Here is a 20,903-nt window from a genome sequence, read left to right on the forward strand (position 1 = left end):
GCAACATGTCTGGCGAGATAGGGAGGTGGGAATCTGGTGGGACGGGTTGTTCCCGAGCCCACCCTGTCAACATGCGGCAGACCCTAAAGTCCCCAGCATGATCCGAAAAGCCACCAGCCTTCGCTAAAAATGAAAGCCCCGCCAGCTTACCTTGACTGACATGCCGCGTCTCCTGCCGTCCACCAGGAATTCCATGATGTGACTTACCGGAATAGGCCACTCCGGAGCATAGCCCTTGGTGGCCCAGAATTCTTGCATCACCCTACCTGCCCTCTGGTAACTGGCGAGCGTGCTGGGGGCAATGGAAAGGCTTATGGCCCTTTCTGACTCTGCTCTCCAATCTCCCAAATTGCAGGGGGCATGGCTTCTGGCTGAGCCCTGGCCCACGGTGCCAACTGACAGAAACGATCCATCTGATTCCATGACAGAGCATCAGCAACATCGTTATTAATGCCAGGAACATGCCGTGCCCGAAACAGAAAATTAAAGCGCAGGCATTGGAGAACAAAGGAACGGATGAAACCCATAACCCTGGCATTCCTGGATGTAAAGGAATTGATAATCTGGACTGTAGCCATGTTATCACATCAAAAGTGGCCATGGAGTTCCTGAGCTCCGAGGCCCACAGATAGACAGCCACGAGTATTGGAAAAAAAGCCAGAAAGGTCAGATCCTTGTCTAAACCTTCTTGCACCCATGTCTGTGGCCATTGTCCCTTACCCCAGGAAGACCCGAAGACTGCACCAAAACCATAACCCCCAGATGCGTCAGATTGTACCTGTAATTCTGCCTCTAAAAGTTGGTCCTGCCTCCAAAAGGATATCCCATTGAAATCCTGTAAAAAGGAGGACCACACCACAAGGTCAGTGCGCAATGTTGCTGAAACCCGAAACCTATGGTGGGGTCGTGAGAGCCCCACCATGGCATCATAGACTTGCCTTAGGAATGCTCTGCCAGGTGCTATGACCCGGCATGCAAAATGTAGATGTCCTGCTAACTCCTGAAGGGTGGGAAGAAAAACTTTCTTGGCCCCAGTGACTTCTTTGATCTTCCTATGTAGAATAAGAAGCTTGTCATGAGGCAGCTTGCAGCACTGTTTGTCAGAGTCAATTTCAATGCCCAAGAAGGTCAAAAGGGGGGCTGGACCCTCGGTCTTTTCCATGGCTAAAGGAACCCCAAGTTCCTCTGTCAAGTCACGGAACTGTCCCATTAAATGTTGGCATACACCCGCGCCAACACTTCCAGCAAATAAAAAATCATCCAAGTAATGCACCACCGAATCCAGCTCAGTCTATCTTTTGATAGCCCATTCCAAGAAGGTACTAAAACATTCAAAAACTGTGCAAGAGATTGAGCATCCCATAGGCAATGCTCGATCCATGTAAAACCTTCCTGCGAAAGTAAAACCCAGCAGTTCATAATCTTCAGGGTGGACTGGTAGAAGGCGGAAGGCGGATTTGATGTCGCACTTGCCCATGGAGGCACCTCGGCCACAAGCACGCACCATGTGCATTGCAGCATCAAAAGAGGTGTAGTGGACAGTGCATAGACTGTCAGGAATGAAATCATTCACTGACTGTCCATGTGGGTATGACAGGTGGTGTATTAATCTAAATTCCCCTGCAGCCTTTTTGGGCACTATACCTAAAGGGCATACTCTGAAATGAGGGAGGGGGTGTTTGGAATGGGCCAAGCACCCTCCCTGTCTGCACTTCCTTATCAATTTTCAGTTGCACAAGTGCCTCCATGCCCATGATGGATTTCAAATTGCGGGAGATGAAGGCGACCCTTGGACCGTCATAAGGAATACGGAAGCCTGACAACAACAACAACAACAACAACAACAACAACAACAACAACAACAACAACAACAACAACAACAACAACAACAACAACAACAACAACAACAACAACAACAACAACAACAACAACAACAACAACAACAACAACAACAACAACAACAACAACAACAACAACAACAACAACAACAACAACAACAACAACAACAACAACAACAACAACAACTTATTTTTAGGCCGCCTATCTGGCTGAATAAACAGCCACTCTAGGCGGCATACATAATTAAATTTAAAATACACATATAAATACAATCATAACATGTTCAATTTACCCACATCTATACACTGTAAAATTACAATTAACTAGGGATTCTATATGCCCGCTGAAACAGCCATGTTTTTAGTCCTTGGCGGAAACCTGCCAAGAAGGGGACATGGCGTAGGTCGTATGGCAGAGAGTTCCAGAGGGCGGGGGCCACAACCGAAAATGCCCTCTCTCTGGTCCACACCAGTCTAGCTGTTCTAACTGGTGGGACCGAGAGAAGGTCTTGAGAGGCTGATCTCGTCAGGCGGCATACTTGGTGATGCTGGAGGCGCTCCTTCAGATACCCTGGACCGAAACCGTGTAGGGCTTTAAAGGTTAACACCAACACCTTGAATTGGGGTCGGTAAACAACTGGTAACCAATGCAGATCTTCAAGCACTGGGGTGATGGGCTATTCTTAATCAACCGTGCCGCCGCATTCTGCACCAGCTGTAATTTCCAGACCGTCTTCAAGGGTAGTCCCACGTAGAGTGCATTACAGTTGTCTAGGCGAGAGGAGACCAGGGCATGCACTACCCACGGGAGCAGATGAACCGGAAGATAGGGTCGCAGCCTCTGTATCAGATGTAATTGATACCAAGCTGTCCGGCTCACTGCTGATACCTGAGCCTCCATGGACATCTGGGAGTCAAGAATGACCCCGAGGCTGCGAACCTGGTCCCTCAGGGGCAAACTAGCCCCATTCAGCACCAGGTCAATATCTCCTAATCTTCTCTTGTCTCCCACCAGCAGTACCTCGGTCTTGTCAGGGTTCAGTTTCAGCCTGTTACCTCCCATCCATTCACTTACGGACTCCAGGCACTTGGAGATAGAACTGAGTGTCATCCACATATTGGTGGCACTGCAGCCCAAATCTCCTGATGATGGCCCCCAGCGGCTTTACATAGATATTAAATAGCATGGGAGAGAGGATGGAACCCTGTGGCACGCCACAATTAAGAGGCCAAGGGTCTGAAACCTCCTCCCCCAATGCTACTCGTTGGTGCCTGCCAGAGAGATAGGATCGGAACCACTTTAATAAAACCCTTGCAATAAAAAACGGGCATCCCCGACCACCAGGTAACCAGCAAGTAAGGCCCATAAAACATGTAACTTCATTAGGGAGGGGCCCTTTACCTTGACTAACTCCAGGTGGGGGCTGTTTCCTGCCCCTTTGCTGTTCTTTACCACCTCCCCTATATAACCTGTGTCTGGGGCAGGCCGTGGAAGGGTGTGCAGTCATGGCCCTGCCTGCAGTCAGGAACTGCAGCCATAATTCAGGTTCTTTCTTGTTCCACCATGGAGACCCATCACATGCCACCCGCATACGAAATGCCTCGTCGTAAGACAGCCAGGCCGGCCCTGAGATCTCTGCATATTCTCTATAGATTATATCTAAGTACTTCAAGAGAGACAGACCCCTTTGGGGCTGCCTTTCCATCAGCACTCCAGCACATATCAAGAATGCAGGCAGCCAGTTGGCCCAGGTACGGTCAGCTCTCCTGCACCTAGGTTTCTCAGCCTTGCCCTCAGTATCTTTGTCCTTGTCCCTTTTGGGGTGTTCCCGATATCACAATGAAAACACATCCATGTACTCCCCCCGCCAAATTTTGTCTTTCGTAGAGGGGAGCAGGTGAAAACCTAAAGCGACTGATGTCTCCCCCAAAGGGATGGCATTAACAGCCACCGACCCTAAAGGGTCGGACAGAGCACCCTGAGCTGCCAGTGCTGTAGGTTGTTGAAGTTCCCCAGCAAGTATGGCTGTGGGTGCAAGCCCTTCTGCTGACATAACTGATGTCATCACCTGTCCAGAGCCTGCATGCTGACAAATTTGGCTGCATGCAGCCTGGAGCGGTAGCTGGGACATACAGCTAGCCTGTAATCTAGGCAGAGTAGCGACTGTGGCTCCTGGAGTGATCAACGGCCCCAAAGGTGGCCACCCCCAACTTGACCCTCCCCCGAAGCCAGAGCAGATTTTGAGGCATGTACCCCCAGTTACTTATTATTTCCTGTATGTTTTTTTTTCTGCCTTGGTTTTGGAAAGATGCCCTCCCATGTGCCCTGAACCCAGCAGAAGCTCTGGTCCAGACGGGATGCACTGGCATCCCAAAGAGTACACCCTCCCCTTTCCTGGGGTATATGATTTGTGGTGGCCCAGAGCAGATTTAGGGGCTTGTACCCCCAGTTACTAATTTTTCCAGTTTTTGTTTGCTTTGGTTTTGGAAAGATGCCCTCCCATGTGCCCTGAACCCAGCAGAAGCTCTGGTCCAGACGGGATGCACTGGCATCCCAAAGAGTACACCCTCCCCTTTCCTGGGGTATATGATTTGTGGTGGCCCAGAGCAGATTTAGGGGCTTGTACCCCCAGTTACTAATTTTTCCAGTTTTTGTTTGCTTTGGTTTTGGATAGATGCCCTCCCATGTGCCCTGCACCCGGCAGAAGCTCTTGGCAAGGTGGAATGCAGTGGCATCTTGTAGGGGACACCCCCTCCTTTCCTGGGGTATATGATTTGTCCTGGCCCAGAGCAGATTATGCGGCATATACCCCCAGTTACTTATTTTTTCCTGTATGTTTTTGTCTGCTTTGGTTTTGCACAGATGTGCTCCCATGTGCCCTGCGTTCAGCAGAAGCCCAGGACCAGGTGGGACGCAGTGGCATCTCATAGGGGAACACCCTCCCCTTTCCTGGGGTATATGATTTGTCCTGGCCCAGAGCAGAGTTTGGGGCGTGTACCCCCACTTATTTATTTTTAGTGATTTTATGACATCATTATGTATTTATGATATCAGGATCCTGATGATTTTGATTGTATAAATGTATTGTCAGTCTTGACGGGGACGGTCTCCTGATTACAGTGATACAAGGTACCCCATCATATATATTGGGGTTCAGGGGCATGCTAAATTTGGCTTGATGTTGCTGTAGCTGTCAACTTTTGTTTTTTGTTAGTGATTGAACTTTCATGCAAATAAGGAACTGGGGGACAGTGTAGGTTAGAAGCTTACCGAGCAACCCTGTGCATGTTTACTTGGAAGTCAGGCCTATTGAGTTCAATGGGACTTATTCTCAGATAAATGTAAAAGTTGTAAAAGTGTGGTAAAGGTGTGGTAAAGGTGTGGTAAAGGTGTGGTAAAGGTGTGGTAAAGGTGTGGTAAAGGTGTGGTAAAGGTGTGGCAAAAGTGTGGCAAAGGTGTGGCAAAGGTGTGGCAAAGGTGTGGCAAAGATGTGGCAAAGGTGTGGCAAAGGTGTGGCAAAGCGTGGTAAAAGCATGGTAAAGGCGTGGTAAAGGCGTGGTAAAGGCGTGGCAATGGTGTGGCAATGGTGTGGCAACGGTGTGGCAACGGTGTGGCAAAGGTGTGGTAAAAGTGTGGTAAAAGTGTGGCAATAGTGTGGTAAAAGTGTGGCAATAGTGTGGCAATAGTGTGGCGATAGTGTGGCAAAAGTGTGGCAAAAGTGTGGTAAAAGTGTGGTAAAAGTGTGGCAAAAGTTGCTGCTTTAAAACTCATGTGGAAAGTTCTGTATACCACAAGGGAGTGATTACATGGTTATTGAAAATCAATTCATTTTGGCCATTTAATGTAGCTGATTATGCTTCTACCAAGCTGTCCAGATAGCACTTGAGCTATCTTTCTATCTTTTTAAAATACTTAAATTCCACTTTTTGTTTAAATATTTATTTGAATTATTTTTATCCTGCCCTTCATTGTTCCCAAAATAAGGAACATTAAAATAAAATCAAACATTTCATTTATCTACAACTTAATTTAAAATTGTTTTGTTCTGCTTTAATTGCTGTTTGCTGTCTGCAGTGTTTAATCTCCTTTTACAGACAGAAAAGTGATTCATAAATACATTTAATATTTTATGTGATACGCGTTTTTTTTAAAAAATAATAATAATCAATACAGTTGTCAGAATGATATAACTTAGCCAAACTGAGGCAACATAATTTTAGGCATATATAACCCACAAATATCCCTACATTCAGTAGGAGACGTGGGCAGGTTCCGTCTTTTCTGACAGTGTGATACCCATCCATAGTTGCAGTAAAAATTACCAAGAATCAAACTTAAATATGTATTGAAGAAAAATAGTTCTGATATATTATCAGATCAGATAAATAATAATAATGCTACTAACAATCTGGCTGCTACTGCTTCATAGCAGTAAAAAAATTACAATTTCTCTCTTTTTTTCAACAATTAACAAGATGCAAAGAAAAAAACCCTAAACAAAAGAATGAGTTCACAGTCCTTTAGATTGGCTCCTATTTTCTTTTGCAGGAACAAGCATCTTCTTTCCTTGCTGCTTGGCTCCTAAGAACAATCAAAGCAGGCCTGTGAATAGCACAGAAATTGTTGGCCTTCCCCTCCCCTCCGGAGCAGCTTCCTCTTCTTGAGTTGGGCTGGTCTGCTAGAAGCTTCTCCTTCCATACATAATTAAAGTATATACTTAACAATATTTAACTCTATCTTTAAATATGGGGAAATACATATTTTACAATATCATAAAATTATGACTTTAATAGTAAATCCCACTTTTATATTAATCCCACAAAAACAATATCTACCCATTTCCACAAATAATCTTTTACCCCGAATTAATAATTTGATCCCAACACATACCTAAAAACAATCAAAGCAGGTGTGTGAATAACACAGAATTGCTGGCCATCCCCTCCCCCCTGGAGCAGCTCCCTCATCTTGAGTTGGGCTCGTCTGCTAGAAGCTTCTCACAGAAGCCAGCCCACCCTGAAGGTTACTTACTGAGCATGCTCCAATAGCTGGTTCTAGAAAGAGAGGGGGAGGGTAATAGCCACACCCAATGTCAGCAAGCACAGGCATGCTATACTTATCATTCTTTTAACAATACTGGTAACAACATGGATTACATATGCATAGAGGGCATTAGCTACTGTGTTTTGATAATATATGTGGTGGCTTTTTACTATTATTAAAATGATTTCATTGTTGTCTTTTTAATTGTATGTTGCAAGGTAGGAGAACAATATAGTAATTCACTAACAGTCAAAAAAAACCCTTGTGATTTAAGAACATATCTGTAACCAATAGATATTGCTATCAAACTTTAAAAAGCAGGGAACTTGGGCAGCTATAGTGAATGCACTGTCAGCTCTGCACTGAGACAGCAGTGCCGGTGGGGGCTGGAAATTCCTGGGGAGTTATCAGGGTGGGAAAGTCCTTAGCTGGTAGTCTGGTCGTAAATCTGCCAGGCTAACGAGGGTGAAGCATGATAAGGGCAAGGCCCTTCCTCAGCTTACGTGCCTAGCCAGAAGTGAGGTCAGTAGAGGTCTGGGTTCATTTGCCAAGGATTCAGTCCAAGATAAGATTCAGGGAAACTAGAGACACACGAAGCCACGCCGGCTGTTGTAGTCAGCAACAAGCTGAATCCAAGGTTTGACTTTTAAGGAGCAGGTTTGTCAGCAGGTGTGAGCCCTTAGCGTTTTAGCCTTAAGTGGACAGGCCTGCCCCTCTTCTGCCTAACCTTCTGCTGTCTACGTTCTGCAGGTGAAGGGGGAGTATCCTGTTCACTGCCTGCGTCTGGCTGAAGGGCTTCAGCTGTGTCTGGGGTGCACTGCAGCTGAGGGGGAGAAGGAGCTGGGTTCTCAGGAGTTTCCTCCATTTCTCCTTCTGGGTCTGCTGCTGTTACTCCCAAGTCATCCTTGTCTGATGAGTCCTCTGATGGGGCCATGACATGCACCAGGGAAACAGGAAACCTGACCTCCTCTCTGAGATATTGTACTGCGCTACAAATTTCTCAAGATGCAAACACAATTTGGGTTGGTCTTTCACAGTCCAATCCACTTCCTGAGTAGCTTGGAAGAATTTGGTGCAATCATGCTTAAAATAGGTAAAATAGACCACAAGGGAGAAGACGGAGGGGAGAAGTTGGTAGAGGAGGAGGAAGGAAGAGGAGGAAGGGAATGGGTACGGGAATGGGTAGGGGAAGGGGGGATGGAAAGGGCAAACACAGATTTCATCATTTGCATGCTTATTGAGTTCAGTGGGATTTACTCCTGTGCAATCATGCTTAGGATGGGCAAAAATGACCATGGGAGAGGAGGAAAAGTAATAAGGAAGGAGGGAGGGAGGAAGGGAGGGCTGGACAGAGGAATAGAGAAGAGGGACGAGAAAGGAAGCAGATGGGAGGGGAGAGGGAGAGGAGGAGAGAGGGGAGAGTGAAGAGGTGGAGGGAGAGGGATAGAGGGGAATGGAAGGAAGGTGGAGGACAAGGGGAGCGGATGGGTGGAGGGGAGAAGAAGGGGGAGGTGAGGGGAAGGGGAAGGAGGGCTGAGGGGGAGGGGCAGGTTCACTCATTTGCATACTTATCAGGTTCATTGGGATTTACCCCTGTGCAGTCATGCTTGGGATAGGTGAAACTGACCTGGGAGAGGGGCAGGGTGGTGGTGGAGAGTGGAAATCACTCTGGTCACTGGAGCTCTGTCAAGGAAATAACTACTCTCAGCAGCTTTCTAACGAACTACGCTTCCTAACAACTCTCAGCAGCCTTCACAAACTACACTTCCCAGGATTATTTGGCGGAAGCCATGACTGTTTAGAATAAATGTAGAAGTAGAATACATGTCTAGCATGGGTGTGTCACCCTGATTAGCCAAGCTAAACAGTCTGACTTTTAGAACACTGGCAGCTGGTTCTTACTGAGTATGCCTGCTCTATCATACACCTCAATGTTAATTTTCTTAAATAAAAAATCAGTCATTCTTTTTTTAAAAAACTTTTAAACTGCAGACAATGATGGTCAGCGTATGGGGCAAGGTCAGTAATAGGAACAGGTACTCTATGAACATGGCTGATTTTTAATTAATTTCAATAATTATGAAACCACTGACAAAAAAGTCGAGCAGGGATCTGGATCCCCCCCTTTGTTTTACACTTTGAACTCTGGATTCTCTCTGAATGTTTTGTGCATCTTCATGAAAACTTAGATGTTGTTAAGCAAGTGATTCTGAGTTCAGGACTATACATTTTGTAAGAGTTTTGTTTGAAATGAGCTTATGGGAAGCAGCAGAATGTCATGGGTGGTGTTTTCAATTTAACATGGCAGAATGTGAAAAATCCATGCTGGCTATAGTACAGAGCCACTCTCATGGCTGTATAATAACAAAGGGCCATCCACAAAATGTTGTATTGGAGAATGTGTGTCTTCAGTATTCCAGACAATAAGCCATCCTACTTCCTCTTGGTTTTCAATTTTCCTCTCTCCTCCTAGCAGACATCAACATTCCATCCCAGCTGAGAATGTTTAGATCCCATTGGGTTTTATTTTTCTTTTTTACTCTTTTTTGGCACTTCTGCAAATATTGGGGTTCCTCCAAGCCTGCTGAAACCTTCATGGTTGATGCCTCTTTGACTCCAAAAGGAATATCACTCAGAGAATTGAATTTACACTTAGTATAGATGATGATACTTTAAGACTTTTGTTCATTTTCATATAATTAGAATTAGTACTCCAATGAAGAATGTGCATATAACTCTAGTTAATAACACTTTGTTTTTTTTTTTTTTTCAATAATTTTTATTCAGATTTTCATAAAACATACAAGACGAAATCATAAAACATTCGAAGACAAAAAACAAAATCAAAAATAGTTAAACAAAAAGAAAAAAAGAAAAAAAAAACAAAAATAAAAAATAAAGAGTAAAATATTGACTTCCCATTTGTCAAAGATCAAATCAGTTATAAGTCTATAATATATAACAATCCTGTCTCTTAAGTCATATTATAAAATCACTTTCCTCCAGTAGTTATCTTACTTAATCATCAAATCTCATAAACATTACTTTATTCTTTCCACAAAAAGTCAAAGAGAGGTTTCAATTCTTTAAGAAATATATCTATCAATTTTTTTTTCCAGATAAGCATATCGATTAATCCATCTCATTACTAATTATGATAATCTTATTGTCATAACCATAGTCAAAATAAACATTTCAATTAATCCATCACATCAGAATCTGTTAGGTTCAATAATTTCAGTAGCCATTGTTCTATTATCCCTATTAGTTCCATTTTCCATCTTCCATCTTCAGTAGTCTTGTTAAGTCCAATAATTTCAGTATCCAATCTTCCATTATCAGTATTCCATAATAATCTTGCTGTCAAAGCCATAGTCATATAGTAAGAGTCTGATGGGAATTACCTCTATCCCAAATATTTTCTTGCCATCCATTCTGAATAGGTTGCTGAAATACTGCTGTAAAATCATATCTCTGTTCTTTTTTTCAAAATACACTGGGTCATCTCTTGAAAGTTTTTCCATTGTCTCATGGCTGCAGTTAATTCCATAGATTTTCTCTATATTGGGCTCCATCACATCATTCCAGTCCAGAAGATTATCCATGCCATTGATAACTTTATCTCTAGAATCTTCATTAATTTCTTCAGAGATAACATTGAGTTCCAAACAATAGATTTTATTTCTAAAGTCCATAGACTCCAAATCTTGTTCCTGTTCCACGTTTGTTCCAATCTCCGGGATCTCCTCTCTCACAGGGACCCCTGTTCCAGTCTCCAGGGTCTCCTCTCTCACAGGGACCCCTGTTCCAGTCTCCAGGGTCTCCTCTCTCACAAGGACCCCTATGTCTTTAATCTCCTGTGTCTCCAAACAATAGATTTTGTTTCTAAAGTCCATAGACTCCAAATCTTTTTCCTGTTCCACGTTTGTTCCAATCTCCGGGGTCTCCTCTCTCACAGGGACCCCTTCCAGGGTCACCTCTCTCACAGGGACCCCTATATCTTTAATCTCCTGCTTCATTTTACTCAATTCAATTTTCAGCTCCTTACAACCCTGTCGCAGGTTTTGTTTCGTTATCTCAATCTCATCCATTATTTTCTGAAACATAGTTATTTCCAGATTCTCAGCCACTTTCTTAATTGCCATTTTAAAAGAAAAATATAGGAAAACCACTTCTTATTTCAGCAACAATTGGGTTAATACTCCAAACTTGGTGACATCACAGTATAAACAGAGCAGACAGCCTTATCTCTCCATGCTTAAGTAAACAAAATGTAGTTCCCAGGATCGAAACAATTAATGGCGGTCGTCAGGAAACAGATTCGTCAAAATAAAATAGACCAAAAAGAGAGTAGTCTCAGACAATATAATATTCTTCAAAATAAAAATCTGGAATAGAAATCCCTCTTCTGTGTATATCTTTAGAATGCAAATCCAGGACAGCTTTTTGCAACAAAAACAGAGATAAGCTATTAATTAGTGAGTAGCAGAGAGAAGTTATGGCTCCCCAGTGAGATGTCAAAAACCGATCAATCTGGCAAATCTCTTTTAAACAGCAACAATTTAAGTCAAGTAAAAGAAAAATATAGAAAGAAGGGTGCTTGCCTGTTAGTGCGTTCTCTCTTAGAAGATAAGATGAACGTTCGCTTTATCAGATAGAGCTTGTTGTTGAAAATCCGTCCCACCTTCGTCGGCTGGACCTCGTCCCATAAATTAATGAGATCTGGTCGTCCCAACAAAAATAGGCTTTGAGGTTAATCTCTTCGTTTCTCCCTACCCGGGAGAAGTTTAATCAGTCAAAAAAAAAAAAAATCTGACTGATATATCTGAATAAGCTTCTTTTGAGGCAGGAGCCCGTCTCAAAAGCAGGCACAGGCTAAGTCACCCTTCCCGGAAGTCCGTTAATAACACTTTGTATCTTAAAAGAACGCAAAAAAACCCTCAAATTATGAAGAACATTATCCAGTCAAATAAAGCACTCTTTAAGTTGGCTTAAAAAAACCTATTTATTTATTACATTTTGAAAAGCCACTTTCAGTCATCTCCCAGGGCATTCTAGAGGTTAGAAGGTACACATACATGGATGGTCACATTTACCTTTCACAACAACCTTTGGAGGTAGGTAAGGCTGGCAGGAATTAAATGATCCAATATCTTATAGTGAGCTGCCTAGCTAGGTGAAGATTTGAACCTGGTCTCCATAATCTAAGTCCAACACACTAGTCTATGCTGACTCTCTCCCACTGAAGCTACCGGATCTTAAAATCCCTTTGCTGGATTTTGCTGCATGTTCAGTTTATTTCTTAAGAATTAGTTTTCTTTGATTGAAGATAACTCTAAGGGAATCCTTCACTTTCTCATTTCTCAGACTGCATATGAAAGGATTTAGCATGGGTGTCACCATTGTGTTCAGTACAGTGCCTATTTTGTTGAAATCCAGAATGTTCCCTTTAGTGGGACGGACATAAATGAAGATAGAGCTCCCATAGTACAATGTTACCACAGTGATATGAGAAACACACAGGTTGAGAAGGCCTTTTGTCGCCCTTGTGCTGATGGTATCTTCAGGACAGCAATAATAATGTAAATGTATGACACAACTGTTACGAGAAGTGAACCCAAAAGCAATATGGAAGAAGTCCCCAAATCAACCGTTTCAGCCAATGATGTGTCACCACAGACAAGCTTGAGTAAGGGGGCACTGTCACAGAAGAAGTGGTTGACAATGTTTGGGCCACGGAATGGTAGACCAGCTGTCACAATGCTGGGAACTAGAATAATCAAGAAACCACCAACCCATGACCCCAGAAGGAGCTGGAAACAGGCTTTGCTGTTCAAACTGGATGCATAGCGCAGGGGGTAGCATATTGCAACGTAACGGTCAAAGGACATTACAGCCAGGATGAAAAATTCAGTTGAGCCCATAAGGAAATAGAAGAATGACTGAGTAAGACAGCCCACAAAAGAGATGGTCTTCTTTCCTGTGATTATATTTATTAGCATCTTAGGCATCACGGTTGAAGTGATCATGAGCTCCAGGAATGAGAGATTACTCAAGAAAAAATACATGGGCAATTGAAGATGGTGATTGGTAAGTACCAGTATAATTAGTGTGACATTACCCGTAATGGTCAATGCATACACAAAGAAGAAGGTGATGAAGATCAGAATCTCAACAGAGCGAACGGTCTGAAATCCCAGAAGGATGAATTCAGTCACAATAGTCTTATTACCTTTCTCCATGTTTTGGAACATCTTATTTCCTAGGAAACAATGCATGAGGAAAATATAGAAACAAGGGAGGTAGAGAGACCTTATCAGCCATATTCATGAGAGGTGTGCAGTGACCACAAGATGCATCATGTATCTGTATTTATAGTGTTTGGAGGCAGCTCTTTTGGATCCAAAACAGTTGTTCTGATTCTATTTGCTATTTGGGGCCAACTCTGATATGTTAAATCTGAAGTTCTGTTTTGTTCCCTTTGATTTTAATGGGAATCTAAAAAAAGACTCCCCCCCCCGCCCCAGCAGTCTTGAGGTCTGGGTGTTTTCCCAGTCGGATTGCTTTTGTTTCTCAGAAAAGAAGAAGGGTAAGGATATGGTCTTGCTGTTAACTTTATGCACATACTTTAAGTCCACAATCTACCTCCAAATCACCCTCATTTGCCTTGTTGTCCAGGCTGCACACAGAATTAATGCACACCCTTATTCACTATTGGTAGATAAATGGAGGATAAGTCCTAGGTCTATTAATTAAAAACTAGGATACCTAATTTAAACTCCATGTTCAGAATAACCACACAGTTAAACATCCAGTGCTGGAAATGAATATTTGGGGAGAATTGTTGCCTTCTCTCTTGTTGACTTACTGGGTATTGAATGCCAAACCAGAAATTGAATGCTGAATTTGACATATTCTCCATATGAATAAACAGGGCTCTTCCTATGTCCTTTAGAAGAGCCAGTTCATAGTCAGCTCTTTATTGAGAGAGATTCATATGAAATTTATGTTTGAAGCTGATGAATTCTATTGTAAACATGAGTCTCAGGAAAGTTCCATTCATCTCCATGAGCAACATTTTTAGAGTCACCAAGTTTGATATGGAAGAGGGAGAAACGTGCACGCATTGCTTTAGAGCCAGAAATGTCTAAAGGCTGGTTCACACACTAACTGTTCCATAAGCAGAGTGGGGTTGCTGCTGTGCTAAAGTCCCACTTCGTGGACACTTCATATGATGGAGTCATATGTGCATATAGCTTTACTTTCATATGCATGATCTCATAACACCCCCCCCAAAAAAGAAAAAAGAATACAAGGATTTGGGAAGACTGTAAGGATTAGACATATGCACATACAGAAATATAGTAGTATGCTGTCTGTCACATATTATGCTGTTTATATTTTGAGGATTTATGTCTCCAAAGCATGACCATCCATGTGTATTGAATAACCCAGCTGACAAGGGTATGATGAAACCTGCAGACTGGCTTGCTCCACATTGGGATTTTGAGGGAAGCAATAATACAACCAGGAGCACCAGAATCTGAAAAAGCCCTCAAACCTAAACATGTATACAAAAAGAGCCCCATGATTAAGGATGGGGGGAAAGTTCAATTCTGTTCACATTTAAAGCTGGACCTACCTAATTCACACTTTCCAAAACAATATGCGAACTGAAACACATCCATCCTTCAAAAGTCACACATCTCTGAATTTTGCAGTGCAGTTCCTCCGCAAGGTATTGTGTGCAAAATGCATATACTAGGGTAAAGTGTGCATAAAAATGCAGAGATGTGAAAATAGCATACAGAAATATTGTACTCTTGAACCTATGGTAGCCAGCTCTTTATTGAGGGGGATGCATATGAAGTTGGTGGAATGCTCAGTAAAACATGAGTATATTAGGCAAAATGCATACAAAATTGTCTACACTGGGAGAAATTCACACTAAAATGTGGATAAAATTTCATGAGGATTTTTTTTAAAAAAATTGTGAAATGATACGGACATGCGGAGAACTGAGAAACTGAGAGAAACTGAAATTTACAGAGTCACCTTTCCCTACCCGTGGTCTACACTGCTATATTGGGAGGGGCTGGTGTATCCAATCCCATGTCTCTCTTCTTTCACACATGGGGGCTGATTGCATTAGTTTAATGGATTAAAAAGCTAGTGCTTTTGTCCCAATTTCTAAAATCCCTTTCACACTGCAGTACCTGTTAAGAAATATCAGCTTTTTCAGCTGATATACCAGCATTTTGCACAACTGTCTTTCACATGGCTTGTTTACGTCCTTCACGCATGCACACTGTTCCCCACTGTGTAGGAGGTCTAAGATCTCATCCCATCACCGTGCAAGCCCTCTCCCTTTAGGATCTGACTTTTTAAATTGTTTTACTGTATTGTATCAAGACAGGGGTATGTGTGGGAAATGCTGACGCTATCTGCGCTGATGCTGGAATACCGGTACAATGTTTGTCAGGCAACCCCCCGGCATGACTAAAGGGTGAGAACGCACTGCATGCTGGGATGCCTGTCACGTGAGCAGCTGCAGCTTATTCCTGCAATCTTCCCGGTTCCCAGCCTGGCTAACAGATTATTTCTGGTATCCTTTATCATGGAAATTAGCGCTAAACTTCCACTACATTCCACTAGAATTCTGGAGCTAGCTTGTGCATTGTGTGAAAGATCAAATATAATGCACAAATTACCAGGTAAGAAATCACCAGAATAATGGAATAAAGTGCAGTGTGAAAGCAGCCCTAATGCAGTATCTCTCAAGCAATTTCTAAAAACTCCATATTAATCTATAAATATAATCTGATGATAAAGACACCATCCCATGGCAGGATTTTTGATGTTTACCTTTACAAATCAAAGAAGGAAGGATGGTGTAATCAACACTGAGAATCTCTTCTGATATTCCAAATATGTTTTTGTGGAATCTCTAACAGAAGAACTGAAGAATCTCAGATTTATGAAATCAAACCCTAAATACACAAATATATGGAAACTTCCATCTAGTTTACACAAGGTTTTCTTTAACTGTGATAAATTATTTATTATTAGTAGTAGTATTACTAAAGTTTAATACCAATTCATTAAATTTGAAAAGTTATCTTACAATTTGAGGATTCTTTCTTGATGCTGCAAATAATAATAATAATGCCGATGATGGTGAGGATAATAATGTACAACCCAACACTGCCTACTTGATTCTGTTGCAATAAATGCCTAGGAAGACAACTTTGGTTCATATTAGTACTCTCCATCTCCAAAGAGGCTGAAAAGATGCCAAATGTCCTTACCTTTCCATTTGACAAATCCATTCTATTAATTATTTCACCTTCTATGCACCCATGAGAGGTTTTATTCCTGTAGTCATGTAACAATCCTCTGAGGATTAGTTAAGAAACTTGTTTAGAAATTAAGAAATAGTTTTGTAGGGGGGGTTAAGTTGCAAATTGCACACATATTATGGGTTGAATCCAGACTAAGATTAACTTAATGCCCACTGAAATCAATGGAGCAAGCTAATCATAACTTCATTTTAGTGGGAGCTAAGTTCAAATAGCATACAGTTGTAATTGTAAGCTACAATTATCTTGCACTAGGCTGGGTGAGGGTTTAGATTGGATGGAGTTGTCCTTCCATCAACCTATGCCAACTAAACCATTCTCCTTCTGTTTGTCAGTGTGGCACTCCTCCTACTGCCTGCCAAATATGGAGGTGGGAGTGCCAACAGTTGGATCCTTAGCAGCAACAGCCAGTGGCAGACCCTAAACTGGAGTCCTTCCAGAGGCAAGAAGGGAGAGGGCCTGATATCACCCAGATTTTATTGGATCCCAAGATGATTTCACTGCTCTCAAGCAATGGCATTGGTCCCAATTGCTGTACCAATTCCGGGCTGGCATAGTGATCATTCTGTTCCAGCCTCTGTGCAGATGCAATGGTGGCTTAGCTGCTCCACAAAGCCCTGCTTGTCAGCAGCCTGTGTGTGAATTATCCCCTAAATCTAGATCCGACTGATACATTAACTAGATTTAATAGACCTCCCATTGTAATCCTTGGAAGTCAATGCTTTAAGATATATATATAGAACTGTGTGTCTCATACGAAAGACATTGCCCCTATAAGTCACTCCCCAGGAGATTCAGATTTAGAGAACAAATTGACTGTGATGAGCTACATTAATTTCAGACCTTTTCTTAGTACGTTGTCTATTTTCTCAGCTTTTAATCCAGTTTGGAAGAAGGTCTCAACTTCTATACCGTGAATCTTTGACCAAAGGAACTCTGTTTTTACCTGGATTTTAAGATACCTCGTGGAAGGACACAAAAATTCTACTTAAATTAATGGGCTAAGAATATCAAAAGAGCCATACTGAAAGAGACCCTTCATTACATGCCAGTATGATTTGCCCAGCCTGTAAGTACATGTCAGCATTAGGAAAGGGAGGAGAGGTGGACAGCCACACAGTATTTATTTATTTATTATCATTATTTTTACCCCGCCCTTTTTCCAAAACTAGAACTCATGGTGGCTTCCAGATAAAAGCACACATATAATTAAAAACATACAAAAGTCTAAATTAAAATTGAATTAAATTATTTACAGTATTAAAATCATTCATACATACAGTTAAAATAATTCAAACTCAGTTTAAAATAATACAGTTAGACAATAGCAATGCAGCACCCTTCAAGTCCTGTCCTTAACAGCTTTCAGTTCCAAAGACTTGTTAGAATAAAAACGTCTTTGCTAGACAATTGAAGGACTGCAAGGAGGGGGCTATTCTTGCCTCCCTAGGAAGGGAATTCCAAAGCCTCGGGGCAGCCACCGAAAAGGCCCTATCTTACATCCACTAGTCGTGCTTGTGAGGATGTGGGTATTGAGAGAAAGGCCTCTCCTGAGGATCTCAGGGCCCGGGCAGGCTCATATAGGGAGATAAGGTCTGAGAGATAGCCTGGACCTAAGCCGTATAGGGCTTTATAGGCCATCACCAGCACTTTGAATTGTGTCCGGAAACAGAGTGGCAACCAGTGGAGCTTTTGTAACAGGGGAGTTGTATGGTCCCTGTAACCAGCCCCAGTTAACATCTGGGAAGGGAGGAGAGGTGGACAGCCACACAGTACAAATACACACTTGAATAAGGGAGCAGGAAAGAACAATGGAGGTGGCCACTTTTTGTCCTAACCATTTCTTCATCCTGTTGCCTGGCTTTGTGCCCAGGAAAACTAGAACCACAATGATGGTTTTTGCCAACACACAAGAAACTACAACAGAGAAAATGATGCCAAATGCTGTTTGATGGAACAGACAGCTCATTTTTCCAGCTTTGCCAATGAAGGAAATGTAGCAAGGAAGAAAGGTAGCGAAACAGGATGAAGATGAGCAGAACAGAGCTGAGGTTCTGGTTGTTGGCTTTGACAGTGGGAGTAATCCAGCTCTTGAGAAAAACGTGTATCACCCAAACTGTTAATACAGCAAAGAAAATAGCAAGGGAAACCAAAATGATCCCCCAAGGCTCATGATAGGTAAGTAAGTTTAGAACTTTTTGAATACATTTGTCTTTGTTCTTGTTTGGATATTGATCTTCTGGGCACTTGACACAATGAAGTGCATCTGAAAGGGACAAGCATGGTGTCAGTAGCTCTGTCTTTTCATATTTATCTATTTGTTTATATACATAAGAAGTGTCAAGTTAGTGCTAGATAATAATGACTCCCCTTTCCACATCCGTACAGGAACCATGCACAAGATATGGCAAGGAGGTTAGGAAATGATGCATACAATAAGCCTCCTTTATGCTTAAGTCTTTGCTGCACCCTTGCCCTTTACTTGTGTTTGAATCTAGTCAGGTGTCTTGAGCCAAGTTAAGTGAGCTACCAGTGCCAAGTGTGATTAATAGGCAGCTTACATTGTGGTCAATGGTGGTCAGAACGTACACAAACCCTACAGACCCCTTCCATGGTGAACCTCACCATGGACCAGGATTTTGATGTGTGTTGTGGCATGCTGAGACTATGTTTGTGCTGTTGCAGGGCTTTCTCAGCAACAGAAGTGATGTGAGTCTGTATATCTGTTTCCTCCCCTCTTATTCTATATGGTTTATCCTCTAATGAAATATGTTATAGAGGAACTTTCTGGTGCGTTCATTGCTTTGTCTGAATCCCTATGAACCTCTGCCAGACCCCTGGGAGAACAATGTCTAACTAAAATGAAATGCCTGCAGGCCAACACTATAAACATTTCCCTTGCAGTAACTCCTACTGAATATGTTAATAACTTCTTCTGAATATGCATGGTTGAATTGTGCCAGCAGGCTTAACTATACCTAAATATGTGACTAATAGCAGTCATTGTCCCTCAAGATAGTCCCCTTCGGTGTACATAGTTTGTTATACTAGCTCATGGTGACACCTTGTGTACTAGTTGTATTCAAACTCATGTTTGAAATCTGCTGTACAGTTAACAGTAGTGTTTAAAGTAAGGTGCTTTTTTAATCAAAAGACTGGTAATGAATGCTTTTGAGCCATGTGGCAAAAGCCAAATGTAAAGAATGATGTAATCCTTTCTACCATATCTTTCCACCTGGCCCCAAAGAAAGACTCTTTTTGCCGAAATATTTGTTAATGTTCCATAGATGGGGGTCGTAACTGAATGACAATGAAAACACACAATGTAATATTTTTTTAACTTGATAAAAGTACAATCCTATAATATCTACCCAGGAAACCTCATAGATTTAAATGACTCTCAATCCTAGTCTTAAATTCCAGTTTTAAGTTTAGTTCTCCACATTACCACATCAGTTTGCAGTTCTTTTTTTGGGGAAAAAGTCCTCATGAAAATTCATCAGCATTTGAGAATGAAATTCTCCTAATATACTCATTTTGAATGCAATTTTGCCTAATATACTATACATGTTTTTGGAAAGTGCATTTTCCCTGATATAATGCATTTTGTATATTATTTTCACTAATATATGTGTTTTATGCACACTTTACTTTTGTACATGCATTTTTGTACTTGTTACTTGGCTTCAGAGAAGTGTGACTTTTGAGGAATGGCTCTGTTTCAATTCATGTATATTTCTGGAAGTTAGAATTAGGAAGGTTCTCCTTGAAATGCAACTGAATCAAACATCTCTCGCATCCCTAGCTAGGACACCAAGGGTGTTTAAACATTATATGTTACCTGTGTACAAGTTGTCTGTATATATGCTCAGCTGCTCATGAGAAAGTGTGTACATAGTAAAAATAGCTTCTTAGGAGGAGGATATTGTGATTAGAGCTCCGCCGTTTTTATCTTTTTTAACATCTTTTAACATCCTTTTGGGACTTGAATGGATTTGTGTAAGATCTTCCTGTCTCCCTATTTTAGATGTCCACCCCTTTCTGCCCTCTGTAACTTGGTGTGTGGGGTGGTTGAGGAGGTGTGGTACTGGCAGTAAAAACGCTGTAGAATCTGCAACCAAGGAGCAAGCTTACCATCTACTTCGGGGCTTGACGAGAGAGATACATAGGACGAATTAACATCCCCCCCCGCTCGTACCTTCTCTGCTGCCACAGCCGCTGTGTCCTCGTCGCGACCTGTGCCTCTTTGTTGCCTCTTTGTTGCCGCTGCTGCGATCTGTGTTCCTTGCTGCGGCCCATGTCGGCCCATGCTGTTTCTATCGTTGTGGCCTGCGCTTTCTGCTGCGCTCTCCGTGCCGTGTCTGCCGCCGCCGTTACGGCCTGTGCTTCCTGCCATGGCTTGTGCTTTCGCCGTTGTAGTTTGTGCTCCTTGCTGCGGCTCTGTCATCTCTGTCGCTGCCGCTGCGGCCTGCGCCCTCTGCTGCGGCCCGTATCGTCTCTATCGCCGCCGCTGTGGTCTGTGCTTCCCGCTGCGGCCGTGTCTTCCTCGCCGCTCCGCTGTGGTCTGTGCTTCCCGCTGCGACTCATTTCTTCTGCATCACCACCATTGCGGCCTGTGTTCTCAGCCGCAGCTTGTGCCTCCCCGCTGCCACCGCTTGGCTG

General features: G+C 42.6%; 1 pseudogene; it reads right to left on the minus strand.

Annotated features, from left to right (window-relative positions):
- Positions 1 to 12,177: 12,177 nt before the first annotated feature.
- LOC133367831 (olfactory receptor 6M1-like) lies at positions 12,178 to 20,637 on the minus strand (annotated as a pseudogene).
- Between the last annotated feature and the right edge of the window lie 266 nt (positions 20,638 to 20,903).

Source organism: Rhineura floridana, chromosome 11 (genome assembly GCF_030035675.1).
Source record: "Rhineura floridana isolate rRhiFlo1 chromosome 11, rRhiFlo1.hap2, whole genome shotgun sequence".
Classification (NCBI taxonomy): Eukaryota; Metazoa; Chordata; class Lepidosauria; order Squamata; family Rhineuridae; genus Rhineura; species Rhineura floridana.